Source organism: Rhea americana, unplaced genomic scaffold (genome assembly GCF_003343005.1).
Source record: "Rhea americana isolate MKP2758 unplaced genomic scaffold, rheAme1 scaffold_109, whole genome shotgun sequence".
Lineage (NCBI taxonomy): Eukaryota > Metazoa > Chordata > Aves > Rheiformes > Rheidae > Rhea > Rhea americana.
In genome coordinates, this window is record NW_028185139.1 from 2,725,731 (window position 1) to 2,740,827 (window position 15,097).

Sequence of the window (15,097 nt, forward strand, 5' to 3'; positions counted from 1 at the left end):
GGAAAGGAAAGGAAAGGAAAGGAAAGGAAAGGAAAGGAAAGGAAAGGAAAGGAAAGGAAAGGAAAGGAAAGGAAAGGAAAGGAAAGGAAAGGAAACCAGAAGAAAAAAATCTAAGGAAAAAGTAAAAGTTGAACATAAAACCCCAGGTTTTAGAGTTTTTAAACTGCAACAGAACTTTAAAACATGCAATAACTCTCATTAATCTTACCAGTGAGATATAAATGCATTGCTATCTCACCAGTAATAGTATGTAAGATTGCACTCACTCTCAGACATATTCCATTTGCCTACGTTTTTGTGTATAATATACTCAATCTTTCAAAGTGCTTAACCTTCTCAAGTCACTGAGAGGAGAGCTCACCTACAGTTCTTTCACCACCCAAAATTCACATTGATTTCTGTGAGAATTCAATAGCTAACAAAAAAATCAACCTGAAGCTGGAACAGCACTCCAGTGATTAAAACACAGCTTTCTCAGAAACATAATGCCATTATTTTTCYCTTCTATGAAAATAGGAACTATATTAGAACATACATGCTTTTGTAGGTCAAATGGTCCCCGAGTGGTCCTCAAAAAGTCCGTTATCAAGATACCTTGCCTTGAACAGACGGTTGGACTAGGTGTCCTCTCGAGGTCCCTTCCAACCAGAACAAGCTTGCAGTTCTACACAAATAAAGAGGGACGTTGTCAGTTGGAGTTTGGGATTGTACATGGCCACGGAACTGGAATCTAGAAATATAATTTGAACTTTATGTTTGTTTTATTGTCAAGAATTTTGCGTTCTTAATCTATTGGCTTGGTGTCACTTCTGAGTGTTTGTCCTAATTCTTCTGGTCATAGGTCATTTCCCTGTTACTCACCAAACTTTCGAAACTCTTGCTGTCAACAGTTACTAGCTTAGCATAGCTTAGCTTCAGTTGCAAATGGATTATTTATAAGGAAAGCTCAAATACTGTTTACTTGCTGTAGCCTGGTCCTGTTTATTTGACTTGATCTACTGCTTCTCTTTGGTTTGAAGAGCACTTTTCAAGGTTTCATTGGCATTCTGCTTGGTGTTGGACCATTGCAGTGACATAGCAGAAAGCCTGGGAAGCAGAAATTTCATAGCAGAGGGTAATGTGCAAGGTTAAGAAACTGGAATTGCTCATAAAACATTCAAGCAACAGAGGGACATAAAAAGACTTAGAAGGGAATCGCTTACTACAAAACACTGTCAAGCAAAAAAAGAAAGAAAAAGACAGAAAACGGTAGTTTTTCTTAAAATCAAAAGTACCTAGCTACAAAATAATTTTTAATCCCTGATCAGCAGCTATCTTATCAAGTTTGGATACCAACATGGTGAATTCTGAGATGTAGTACATCCTGAATTAAAATTTGACCCTAAGGCCACATGGTTGGACAGAACTGTTGGTTAATATTTGCCCTACGTCTAAATGCTTTTAAATCATTATCTTTCTTTGCATCAGTACTAAAGACAGTACATCATATAACACCTTTAACAAGGTAAAAAACACATTACACCTTCATATTTCTGGTGTYATGTAGAACAATGCACACCATAACTAAAGTCCAGAATGGGTCCCTAATCCAAGAGTACAACTGAATGTAATGACTATAGAAAATAACTAGATATGAAATTAAGATGACACAGTCTGCAGCTTCTAATATTCTACATAAGCTGATCATTTAAAGACAAAAAATGCTGRAAATATTAGCATTTTTGGGGAAAARGAGCTTGATAGCTGAGGATAATGACCTACATACAGCAAAAAACAAACAYTATCACACCTCCTCYACTATTACATTTACCTGCAGTATTAATGGCTACTAAGTAACTATTTTTTTGTACTCATAAATGAACTCATTTGCATGTGAGAACACACTTATATRCAATCGTAGTATCTAGCCATGAGACAAAGCAAATAATTAAAAAAAGAAATRTGGTGGTGACAGTATCCAAGACAGACATTATAACACAAACTAGTAACAGGTACAGAGTTGCAGTCAGAAATTATAGCTCTTACATACATTATTTTGTCTTTACAGATTTTTCTGTCCTTTTTTGATGGAAAATTCACAAACTGATTTGTCTTCTGTATTTTTTCTAAAGTACCAAGAATTTCAAATCAAAATCTGAAGCTTGGAGCTACCAAAGTAGCCACCCTTACCTATACTTTACTGATACTCTGCCTACAATGAGAGTGACTTTGAGTAAAATTTGGTACCTCTGAGAAACATTTTAAAATTCATGGAAGAAGATTTTTTTTCTTCTACCATATTCCTATTTTGAGGCTTTAAAAACAGAGAGAGAGGAAAGAAAATGTCACATATACTGAACTGGTCTACACATACAACACCAGRCACAAATGGAAGGGAGCTGTGAATACCCATGGTACAGCAGTGATGCTCAGAAGAAATCTTAAGTTTTGTTCATCAGGTAGGAGCCATCTGAATYGATCAACTGGTGTTTGGTCTTTCTGAACAACACCTGATAATGTGTTGTTCACTTGTTCATTACTAAGAAAGGTAGGGGTGCATGTGTGTAAGCAAGTGCACTATGTTTATACKCAGAGCAGGAAAGCAGAGGAGATCCACAGCAAAGTCTGAAGCAMAGCAAAAACAAGAAAAATAAGAAATTACATCCTGCTTCTTCCTGATCAAATCAGATAAAAGAAAAGTTGCTGGGAAAGACAGGAAGAAAACAGGGTAAGAGAACATTGGGAAAAACACAGTTCAGAGCTACAAAACACTCATACTAGGACTGRGCAATCTTTGAACCAAAAGTCACCAGTCACAGCAAGAGATTTTGTGAAGCAACATCTTACCAACATTATAATTACTGTTAGCGATACTTTACTGTATAATATCACYTCATATCAGTTGATATCAGATTGTGACCCCCTTTTACAGTGAGGAAAGAGGGACAGACAGGATTAAAACATTGAGGTTAYTTGCAGACCTGGAAAAAGAAAATTAGGTTTTCAGACTTGCAGTCCTGTGTACCACCTACAAAGTCCATACTGCTTCTTCTATCTCCTAAGTTTTCTTAAGAAAATAGTATTGGTCAAGGACACCATGTGACTAAACTGCACATGAAAGGTTATACGTAATCATACCTTTGAACAAACCAAGGATCAAATAAATTCATTAAGTAGATAAACTAAGAAAATATTATTATTAACTTTCAAGACTTGCAATTCACAGTAATATGTCCTTCAGGAAGGTAACATGAAGTTTGTATGATCTCTTTCTTCCATGTTGCCTACTAGAGCTCAGCTATACCCTTTCCAAAATAAACATCTGAAATGGGAACATTTCCTTTGARTAATTAAGAATATCAACCCCGTCTATCTAAATTTTCACTCCTCCCTTTCCTTGGTGCGCACAAAGTTGTTTCTCTTCCTATCTGCTGGCAAAGAGATGAATGATGGCCATAAGAATCCCTCCATCCCTAGCTAGGAGATGGCTTCAAAGGTCACAGCTGAGGGTAGGCAAGGGGCTTCTTTGGGGAGAAGTAGGGTAATAATGTGTTACCTGCTTCTCCTCAAAGAAGGCCCACGCATAAGGGGGCTGTGACCAATGCTGTTCTCTTAACAGTTTAAAACATCCACTCAGAAAGCCTCTCTCTCAAAACCCATCCCRAAAGAATTGCGCTGCTCCAAGAAAAGGGAGCGCGAAAGCCAATCCACGTCACAGAGCCCAGGCTGCTGCGCCAGATGCTGTGAAACTCGATTCAGCTTGTGCAGGGGGGCTATAGCTGCGATGGTAAAATGAGCAAGCTCCAATATTATCTACGTTAAGCACATCTGCTACGGGCTTTGAGAGGATACTTGGCACAAGTTACTTCTGTGCTAACACAAAGGACCATGGACTTTTGGTCAGACTATGAACCCAAGCATTTTGAGGCACTGGCTTTCATTGAAAACRTTTTGTCCGCTTCATCTTCAACTGCTGATGTCCCTCATTAGAGCTGTTAGCACATAGCAAGGAACACAGTAACACGACCAGAACGGACTTCTCCCTATTCCGAGCGCTTTACAAGCAACGCTCCTTGACTCTTTTATGAGCATTTCAGAATTTCTTGGGGTTTTCCAGCTGCTTTTTGATCACTAGTTTGACTAAGTCACAGTATGGCCCAGCCAGCCTCTTTTTCCAGACAGGAACTGGAACACATGGCTTGTGGTTGCGGTAAATTAATAAGGGGGAGAAAAAAAATAAACAGAAGGGACTTTTCCCATGTGTTTTACAACATTGCAGATCTGTCGACCATCCAGTTCCTGYAGTGTACCACTCTCCTGCCAGTCATTCCTGTGCTCGCTTGCTGTATGATATAGCACTATTCCCCCCACACACACTTGGTTTTTTGTCTTCTGAATTTCAGATTCTCTGATAGTGTAAACTGGTGTCACTCCACTGTAGATTTTTAAAACAGCTCCAGAACTGCTTCCAAAATATATATTTAAATTTATGAGGAATTCCTTGCTTGTAATGGATATAGCCTTAAGTCATAATTATTGCATCTGCTTGCACAGAAATCAATTTCTACATTCTTCCATTATCAACATTTACACAAGTTTGTAATAAAAATACTCAGGCAAGTATCTTACAGGAGAAAAAAATGATTAAATTTCACTTTCCATAAATATATCACAAGTTACGCCCCAAATTCGTAGCTAGGGAAAAGGCAACACAGTATTATAAATTCCTAAAATGCAGTATTTTTCAAAGGTGAAAGATTCCCAGTCAAATGCAAGATTTCCTGAAACAAGCTTTACAACAACAAAAAAAGGACTGCATTGTATTTTTAACCTACATTCTCATTGCTATTGTTCATTTTTCAGCACAAATACTATTAAAAGTTCCTTGTGGTATGGCTGTTTCTTCATAATTATCAGTGGAATATCCCTGAAAACCGCTTTCCATTCATTTCCTCAGGCCTGAAGAGTGCAAGCAGAACCAACAAATTTCAGAAACACGCTCCCAGCAGCGACCCTGYGAAGAAGTGGCTCAGCTGCTCTTCTTTGTTCATCGGAAAAGCTGGGGTCAGTCTGTGGTTCTCATAGTCCGAGAAACCGTTTAAGAATAATTCAAAATTACAGTGATCGGGAGTCACATTTCAGCAGAGGAAACCTAAAAGGCTACATAACTAGTTTTCCCACAGTCCACGCATCCAAAACTGGAATCTTAGCGTAGCCTCACCTTCAGCTCTATACAGCTGTACAACAGTTGCAACCAGCTGATCGGTTGTGTGTCAAGGAACGTGGCCCTATCTCTTCCTCCTAGTAAAACTGTAAGTGAAACAAATCATCAACTGCCTGAATTTTACTAGAGTACKTTGGGAAAATTATTTGAAGGAAGGAGTTTTTGTATCATCTTTGAAAGCACTTAGTACCACTCCTTTTAGGATCTACATTGTKAATTAAACGGACCCTAGCTGTGGCCCTTTACAACCACTTTTCTGTTGCAAAAATCTGAGATGGTCAGACCTGCATGTTCCCACAGCTCATGCTAAGCAACATATGAGATCAGAGCCCAAGATGCAATCCAAAACTCCACTAAAACCTATGGAAAGAATCCAACTCATTCTCTGCAACCCAAACCTCTCTCCGAATGCACCTGAAGTATATCCACAGTCAACTACTTAATCTCTACACATGTGGCTTAAAACCGTAGGTGTTCACTTATTCAGWATTAAAATAGGCAAAAAATAATAATAATAACAAAAAGGAAGTCTCCTTAAAGAAAAGATTCCTTCATCTCTTCCAGTGTTGGGTTTTATTGTGATTCACACACACACACTTTCAATATTCTCTTTTAAACTTCATACTTCTCACTGTGGTGAGCTAAAAAATAAWATTAGAGAGTTTACATTTTAAGATTTAAACTGAGGTATTTTTAAAACTGTTTTGTATTGAGAGATCATTCGTGACTTTCTTCTTTCGCCCTCCCAAATTTTAACAAAGGGCTGAAATAAAAATATGCTAAAGAATTACAAGATACGAATCTTCCAAATGGGCACAAAACAAGGGACTGACAGGTGCATGCATACTTTCAGATGTCTTGTGAAGAAGGTGGTTAAATTGCTACAGGCTCCAAAATCAGTGATTTATGGTAATGGGAAACTATACAGCACGCTCTTGAAATGCAGTTTTAAATGATTGATACAGCTTTAATCTGGCTGAACACATACAGTAGATAGATTTAGTGTCTGGCTTATCTGTCTGGTCCTGAGTGTTCATCAGTCAACCTAACTAACAAGCTAAAACTCAGGATTGCGGTCAGCAGGTTCATATTCATCTAAAAATATGGGGTTTGCAGCGAGCTCTTTCACACAAAGAGATCACACTGACTCTGTTTAATGCTTGCTTACCCCTACTAATGCTCTCCAGCTAGGAAAGGAAAGGAAAGGAGTGTGGGCTCGAGTAGCAAGCTGACCTCTTGCATTTACTTTCCCCTTCATTACTTTTAAACATCACCTTAAGTAACAACTGCTGAAAAGCACTAACAAAATCATTTTATGGTGCCAGAAATCTCAATAGCTCATAAAATTGTATTATGAACTATGTTAAATTTTGCACAAATCAAATGTGATTTAATGACTTTTAATGAAAACAGTGGTGTTTTCTGTGTGGCTAGTTGCCTTCTAGCATGGTACGTGAAACAGCTTCAAAGTAAAGACTCAGCTCATAAAGGTGAAATGAGGTAAGAAATGTGTGGTGTAGAAGATCTAGGCACAAACTCCAAGCTGGTGTAAAGCAGTATATCTCCACAAGCCTCATACAAAATCCCAGGTGCCATATCTAGGGAGGGGTGGGAGCACATCTAGAGTCACTGGCTTTTCCAGTGATAACTCTGACACGATTTCACGAATTTAAACTAGGCAAGAACGTGACTATTACTATTTTCATAGGTCAATCAAGTGACATAAGTAGGAACTCCAAGCAAAAAAATTTTTGGAAAATGTACTATGGACCATATGAAGCATTCTGCACAAGATGAGCCTTTTTTGAAAGATCCCTCCCCTCACTATTCACTACTTTGGAAAAAAAAGGATCAGTGGATTCCAGCCCCCCTTGGCTGTTAATCCGTACTGAGTTTCAAACAAGCCTGTGGAAGGACAAGACCTGAAAGGGTATTTGCAATAAAAGAGGCAATGGACACAAAAGTATATACAGCTAATTAAAAACTTAAAATTATATCACAATGACTTTAAATGAGAATGATCTCAGTCTAATCACATAATACTTTCTTTTGTGCTCTGGGTCACGCCGTCACTCAGATGCAGCATTCAGGAAGCACATTTCATTAGACTAAATAAAGCTTCAATCATGTGTAAAATTTCCAACTTGAATAGGCAGCCATCATATCATTCATCAGTCTAGATGTATTTAATGGGTGTAATTTCTTCCTCATATTTCTGTGTGTTGATTGTTTCATTTTCATTACAGAAATCTATCAAGATTGTTCTTTTGCTATTCTTCTGGTCAAGATAAATAATGTTTTCTAAGATGTACCCCAGATACATTTCTTTTTACTTCTCAGAGAATTGGTTGATAGAGGTAAATTTAAACTGAGACACAAAAAACAACAAAACAAAACACACACCCTCTCCCAGGAATCAGATGATATTACCCATCCTTGTATAACTTGCAATAAATTAATTATGCCTAATCAAAAACAAATTGAGCAGCCTTGTTCAAATACCAGTGCCCCCTGCGGATTCTGACACTGTTTCTACAGTTGAAGGCAAAGGGATTATTTCTAACATATGACTTTAGAGCCAGCTAAAACACTTGAGAATGAGAGCCCATCTTCCTCTCCCCTTTTTTGCGCAATTATCTGTGAGTGGGAAAGTAGTACAATAAAATCAGCTACCTTCCAAATTTCAAAATTTATTCATGAGAAGGAAAAATTTGAGGAATATTTGCAAAGTCACCAGAACGACACTGCAGCATGCAATGTAGCCTACCAGCACTAATTTTTTGCCTCCTGACTTACTTTTAAAAATTAAATATTTTCTTCCATACACGTACTCTTACGATTTGGAGGCAGAGTTACCCTGCTTATCAGAGATAAAATTATCACATCATAAGTGTAGTTTCAAGCTATTTACATGGTCAAAGTTTCAGCACCAATAATATAACACGAGTTGTCCAGCTAGGATACTTATTTATTTATTCTGTTTATTCCTTTGTGTGTCTCCACAGAGAATATAAATGCAAAACATTGTATTGGGCCTGGCTGCTTAGCCAGAATAAATCTTCTATCCACTGACTAGCCTAAACCTTTTCCAGTTTTTGCTCCTTTTTATCTTCGCTTCTCTTTATCTTCACTTTTATCTTCTCTTCTCTTTATGTGTGTTCCACCCATCTGTTGTTTCCTCTCGTGACCTGGGCCCCAAAACTGTAATGAGATCTGTTCTGGTGCATCAGGCTCAGCAGAATCAAAGAACATCATCCATTTCAAAAATACAGGAGTCTAATTGGGCCCTAAAACCTTGCAGACTCATTCTGATTAACAGCACTTCCAAATTAAAAGATGGATGAAAATACAAAGAACCTTACGTTTACCTTTTCTGATACGTGAACATTTTTCAGAATCCTGGATTAAGCAAACAGGATGGGATAAGGGATTTATCCATCAGACTATTGTAGTTGAAATTGTAGTAGTCTCCCTGTTGGTGATTTGAAGCCCACGGAATGGAGCCCTGAAAAATAAAGCAGCAAAAACAGTGACTTAATACTATTTTTTTTTCTGGCCACAACTTCCAAGAGAGCCTAGTTATTTTGGATGCCTCAATTATTTTTGAGGGCTAGGACAGTGTGGGAGGAGAATGACTGTCAGACTTACTGAAGTTACAGTTTAAAGAGACCTTGATTCTTTCCCCACAGCTGAGCTAGAAAGTTGACACATTCAGTTGAAAAAAAAAAAAGTCCATCTAAAGCAATAATTTGAATTTCCTCCAGTTTCTGCTGCAATCAACCAAATATACATACAACCTGAATGAGGATGGAAACTGACTCACAAATACAACTCTAAGGACAGTCTTTATGGCCAGGATAAATAACTACTGGTCAGATAATTTTAGTGATACTACAGCTACTCATCCTTTTGATACACAACCTAATTCTCATTCAAGTCAAAGGAAAGACCCTGGTGGCTTTAGTGGATGCTAAACTCAAGAACAGTGTTCAACATCCAGAAAAGAAAGTGAAGGAAGAAAAGCCAAAATCCTTCTCCAGGGTCTAAGGGGAGGCTGGAACTTATTTTCAGTTCTGCCAAAAGGTTCCTGTGTGACCTCCTGCCAACTGCTAATTTTCTCTGGCCAAAAAGCCCAAATATATTTTAAACACCTAATGAATTTTATAGGCTAGTGCCTCTGTGCCTTAATTCCTATAAATAAAATGCAGTAAYAGTACCAGGGAATCTTTCAGTGCAACAATTCTTACGTAGTCATTGTAACTACTTTTTCTTCCTTTTGTGACAAAACGGGAGTAGATATGAAACTTTCCTCATCAATAACTTGTGGCATTAATATGGAAAAGACTGATTAAGAACTCTTCAGAGCAATACGATATGAAGTAGATTCACTTAAAATACAAATTGGAAAGAAATTTCAAATTTTTCATAATATATATACTTATATTGTTGCATCTAAAAAAACCTGATAAAAATCTGCCCTGCAGAGGGAAGTCCACATTTTCTATCTCCATTATAGGGTCAGTCCTTAAATGCACACGTAGAGGTATGGGAACATATGAGTGGAGCATTCAGAATACAGATTAGCTCAGATTAGCTGCAGTCAGACAGGTAAATAGAATTTTTTGCACTATGTATCTCAGCAGGAGACTATCTTTAGATCTCAAATCATCGTACACTTTGAAGCAGGTACAGTTCCTCTATTTTCCGTTGTCTTTAGGATCTATGAAGGCACCAGCACATTCTCACCCAAAGAGCCCAGGTCTGTGATTAAACCATGGCAGTGGATTTAGGGGTCAGGACTCAGGAAGGATCTCTGCATCACATGCACATGCCAGAAACAGCACACTGGGCTAGAGAACTTCTTTTGTGACAGTTACTGCTGCTTTCCTCCTTAACTCAACACRTATAACTATCTTCATTCTAATTAGYRTTTTTGGTTAGATAGTATCAACAGGCCAATCATAGCTGAGGTCCTGCTTCTGCCTTTGGACAGCTCGAGAGATCTAGGAATTGAACCTAAATCCACAGCTCTCCAGCGTAGATCCTTCAGCTAGAAGATAATTTTTTGTCAGGACTATCCTTGCAGAGTATAGTACATCCCATTTCCCAAAGGCTAACAAGAGCCTTGTTAATTACTTCAGAGGGTGCGGATCAAATCTAGCATTACCGTGGCTATGTTTCCCAACATGTTCTAGCTCACAAAAGTGTTTCAGGTCTCTCAGGGATCAGAAACGAGAGTATTAACAGAGAAGTTGATAAATACTGTCCCAACACAAAAGAGCTCTCCTTCAGACCCTGCCTCGAATTTTCAGCTCATCTGTTTCTCTCATCAGGCCCAGTAGATACAAAACATTTCTACTTGTCATGAGTAAAAAGAGTTAATACAAGTTGGAAGTTATTTACAGTTAATAGCAGTGGAAAAATTGCAGAGCAGTTTGGTCCTGTATCTAATAATAAAAAATAGTTTCTTGTAAAGAGACTTAAGGGCAGAGGCTCTCCAAGTTCTTCACGTTTTTTACATTTTTCTTCAAGAAATAGAACAAAATGCCAGTAATCCCAGCATTTTAGGATAAAGTTTTCCATAGCTTTCTGGTGACCTTGACAACAAGGAAATCAATAAAGTAACTATAATAAAAATATAAGTTGGCCCAACCTCTCACTTGTTCATCAATGCAGTGGTATTCCCCAGTTTTTGACTGATGAGAAACTATTTTGRCTTATTTTAAGTGTGCAAAGGCATTGGAGAGAATAGTTGTATGTTGTTAGGATAACTGTATAGCTTTGTAATTCTGGTGATCAGTTTTAAAAATAAAGGTAAAGAAATTTAATAGAGGCACCATAAGTGAAGTTTCTAGACTCTAACTTAGAAAAAAAATCACTAAGAATGCAAGCWAGTGAATAGTTACCAGAAAAGATTCACTAAGCCCATCGATGTCACATTTAAGCCTCTGAGAAAACCTTACATAATTTTTAAAAAGTAAGCATCTTCAGTTCTTTTGAATTCAAGAGAACTGGAATAATGCTGAAAATCAGGGGACATTGCTTAAGAACCCACTTTTAGAATCATATTTCTACAGTGCCTAAAGCTTTACCTGCAACATTCAAATAAAGGATCTGAACCTACGTTCAGATGAGCTAGTTTAAAGAATGTTATTAACTTTGACGCACATTAGATCCAGTCTTAAATCAAATCTTTAAAGGTATTTATGTACCTAATTGCCTTTGGAATCAAGTATTTGGGCTTCTCTTTCTCACAGCAATAATGATTTAGCACAAAGTACAACCCTAAGGGGAGGGGGGGTAACCTAACTCAAAAACCTACCTAAAGCCTACTTTCTAAAAATACTTTTGCCTGGAATCCAGCTGTACCGCTATTCAAGATCACTGATCTTCCCTTTTTTCAGGCAAAAATGTTTACTTGAACTAGCACTGYGAACATCATATACAATTAATCACCCAAAGCATTTGCTCTGCTTGAAACCTCCGTCCCTCGGCGTGTTTGTGTAGTGCCCTTGTTTCATCTGAGACCTTCGAACGCAATAATCATGACAACGACGATGAGGTTGCAAGTTGTTGACAAAATACAGTTTTGGTCCAAATGGCAACATAAATTCCACGTGCATACAACCTTCATCCTGCTCTTAAAATTTCCGAACATAATTACAGACAAAACATACGCAACCATTTATAGCCAATCTGCTGACAAAAATTATACRGAGACGTTTCCAAAACATCTTATTGTGTAATTAACAAATGGAAGGTTTTTCTTCTTTCACCTCTTGTTTGGATTGTTTTTATTTCTATTGTCATCAACTAGTTTGGAGGAAGTTAGTTTATGAAATAGATCTGGGGTAGGCTCTTTTCTGAAAAATTCCCACTGGTCTGACTTCAAGGCTAATAAAAATGCTTTATTGTTTCTTCTGCTGATCCTCCTAACTGGTCAGCAAGCCCCTAGGGCACAGTTAGTGCAACAAATTCAAGTTTGAATGCCTAGTATCTCACACGCAGCTCTAGAAAGGAATAAATTTCTTGTTAATAATAAATAGTCTACTGAGGTGCTTTGTAATTATTTTTAATTTCTCAGTTTTTCCTGTCTGTTTGCATAAAAAATTCACAACGGTGATCCAGAATTTTACAAAATAACATTATTGCCAAGTACCCAAAATAATAATTCTATAATGTATCAAAAAAAATACAGAGCTGGATCCTGGCGATGTCACTGACCTCTGCCTTCAGTGAAAGATTGCCTCATAAATCTTCCCCATATGATTCAGATGTAGATCTAAACTTGACTATAATCTATATATTTTATATAGAACCATTAAAATGAAAAGAAATGAAATACAGCAAATGCAGACAGAAGCATAAAATAGTAAAAAATAAAATAAAATAAAATAATCCTGACAAGTATTTGGGATTTTTTCACCTTGCTTGGCAAATGGTGGCTCAGGTTAAAAACATACTTCTACTGACCCATTTCCAGATTCTAGAATTCTATTTTCTTCATTGGAGTATAATACAGATAGATGGTTAATGAAATCATGYGGCATCATTCAATCAAACTCTGTTACTGGTCTGATGATCAGAAGTACAAGCACACCATCCCAAGTGTGTTTGTGCCACGAGTATGCAACCATTTGCCCATGCAATTCACTTATAAATAGCAGAAAAACGCGCACATAATTGTCCAGCACTTTTTCCAAAAGTGAGATTCTGAGGGCTCATGCAGATTCTGAAGCATAAGTAGGCACTGAACTGTTAAATCCCTATAAATCCAGTCTTCCCCCAAGCAGAATAGTGAAAAGCGCACAGTAGAAGGTGGATTCTCTGTTTCCTGCATTGAGCAGTCTTTTATGCCACAGGTAGCCTTTTTGATTTCCCTCTGACTGCAGATGGAGTAAGGAAACACTCGATACTAGSTTCTGATACTAGCTCACTGAGTTCAGTGGGAGTCTTTCCACTAACGTCAGAGGGATTTGGAACAGGCTCTGGGTAAATAAGGACAACACAAAGAGCACAAACGTACTTTTATAAAGCTAAGAAAAAATTCTGTTGTGGCTCAATCCATCTAAAAAGAAAAAAAAAAGGCCAAACCCATCCCTCTGGAACAGGCTGAAAGAAATTTTGCTACTACCTGTATTATCAGTAAATAGGTATGTTTTTCCATATTTCTTAAATCTATGGTGTTTACTAAAACACTAGAGATGTGGGAGCAACAAGTAACGATCTATTTTCTGTTTTCAGGACTCTGAACAAAATCGTGGCCTGACCAAAGGTAATAGAAGCTTTTTACTGATTTCTGTAAAGCCAGAATTTCACCCCCTRAGAAGAAACTGCAACCCCAATTTGAAAGCAAAAGCTGTAAAGAAAGCTGGCACAAAAACATAACTAAACAAAGTACACAAGGGATTTAAAATGAGATTAGAAGCATTGTTTTGACCCTGTGGCTTTCAGAGGAGTGTGAGAAAAACACAGTAACACAGCCCAAGRAGCCTTTGCAAACCAGGCAGCTGAGACAGACACTTTAGAAGAACTGGAAAAGAAAGTCTAAACGGAAATGGAGTGAAAGGAAAACACAGCTCCATCTCGGGTGAAAGGCATGAAGCCCAATAACCATTTGGGCTGAGCTTTGTTTCTGGGGTAGGTGTTCCGAAATCCATGTTGGAAGAGCAGACAGAAAGGTCAGGGAAGTCAGAATTATTATATGAGAAAGGAAGCGCGGAACAATGGGCTTAGCGAAGACCTGACAACTGAAGGATTGGCGGTCTTCTGTATGCAGGAATGTGCCGCTTTTATTGATGGGCTCTTTCTCTGGAGACGAATTACTGCGAGCAATATCTGTACAGACCAGAAGTGCACTGTTGACAGAGTTGCTGAATTATTTGCTGTGGATAAATTATCTAAGTATTCTTTCCTGATCCGGATTTTTAGCAAGTCTAATTACTGCCATAATACATATTACAAACCCTAGTCCAGCACAGCCCATACGCATGGATTTTAACAACAGCTACACAAGAAGTTTCTTTAACTCTAGTGGGACTATATGTGCTTAAATTGAGCATAAGCTTATGTTTTGCAGGGAACAAAACCTACTGGAATATACACACCGGCAAAGAAGTCACATGAAAAAGTTGCAGCTGGCAGCAAAGTTTCAAGAACAAGGCTTGGATGTCCCCTGTCAGTTCAGCTGCAGTGCTGGTCACTACTTTGTAACCGTGTTTCCCCGGTACAGAGACTTCCAGCTCTTCAGGGCTGTGCAGTCTYCTTCCCACATCTGTACTTTACCATTAAGGAGCACTGATGTGCCATAATCACTGATTCATTGATGGTTCCCCAATTGCTTATTATTCCTTATTTGCAGTTTGAGACTGACCACTGAAGACCTGCTCCCTCTATGACTGATAATTTTTTAATCAAGAAAGGTAAACCAAAGGAAGTGATAACGACTCAGTAAAGAAGAGGGAACAGATGCTACCAAATTTTCTTGCTTGTACTAATTGTGTTATTCACGTGAAGATAYTCCTCCAAGAGCAGGGTAGGCTCTTTTTCACAGGAACGATGGAGGCAGGCAAGCAAACAAGACAGACAAATTCGTCGAGAAATTCAGTGGAGCAGCTGCAGTAAAAAGACAGCTGCAACTAAGAAGCAAAAGGATGGGACCTAGCAATACTTGTTTTCTTCAGCTTTAGCACACCTGAATGATGCAGTCATAGGTAGAAAAACATCTCCACTCAATCTTCTGTTTAGCACAAAGCCATTCATTACAATTTTGAAAAAGGAAAGCTCTTGAGGACTGGAAGGTTTCTGTTGGAGGAGACGTTTTATAGGAGAAAACTGTGGGAATCTGTGGGTGTGTAGCATGCTGAGGTTTGAACTCAGGAACTGTGAATGCGA

General features: G+C 38.1%; 1 long non-coding RNA gene across 1 annotated transcript in view; it reads right to left on the bottom strand.

Moving 5' to 3' along the window:
• The window catches only part of LOC146601173 (uncharacterized), a 292,354-nt gene that overhangs the window by 97,853 nt on the left and 179,404 nt on the right, over positions 1–15,097 (bottom strand). Inside the window, exon 5 of the long non-coding RNA XR_014896706.1 lies at positions 8,572–8,708. This is a non-coding gene — a long non-coding RNA (uncharacterized LOC146601173). The remainder of the gene's footprint in view (positions 1–8,571; positions 8,709–15,097) is intronic.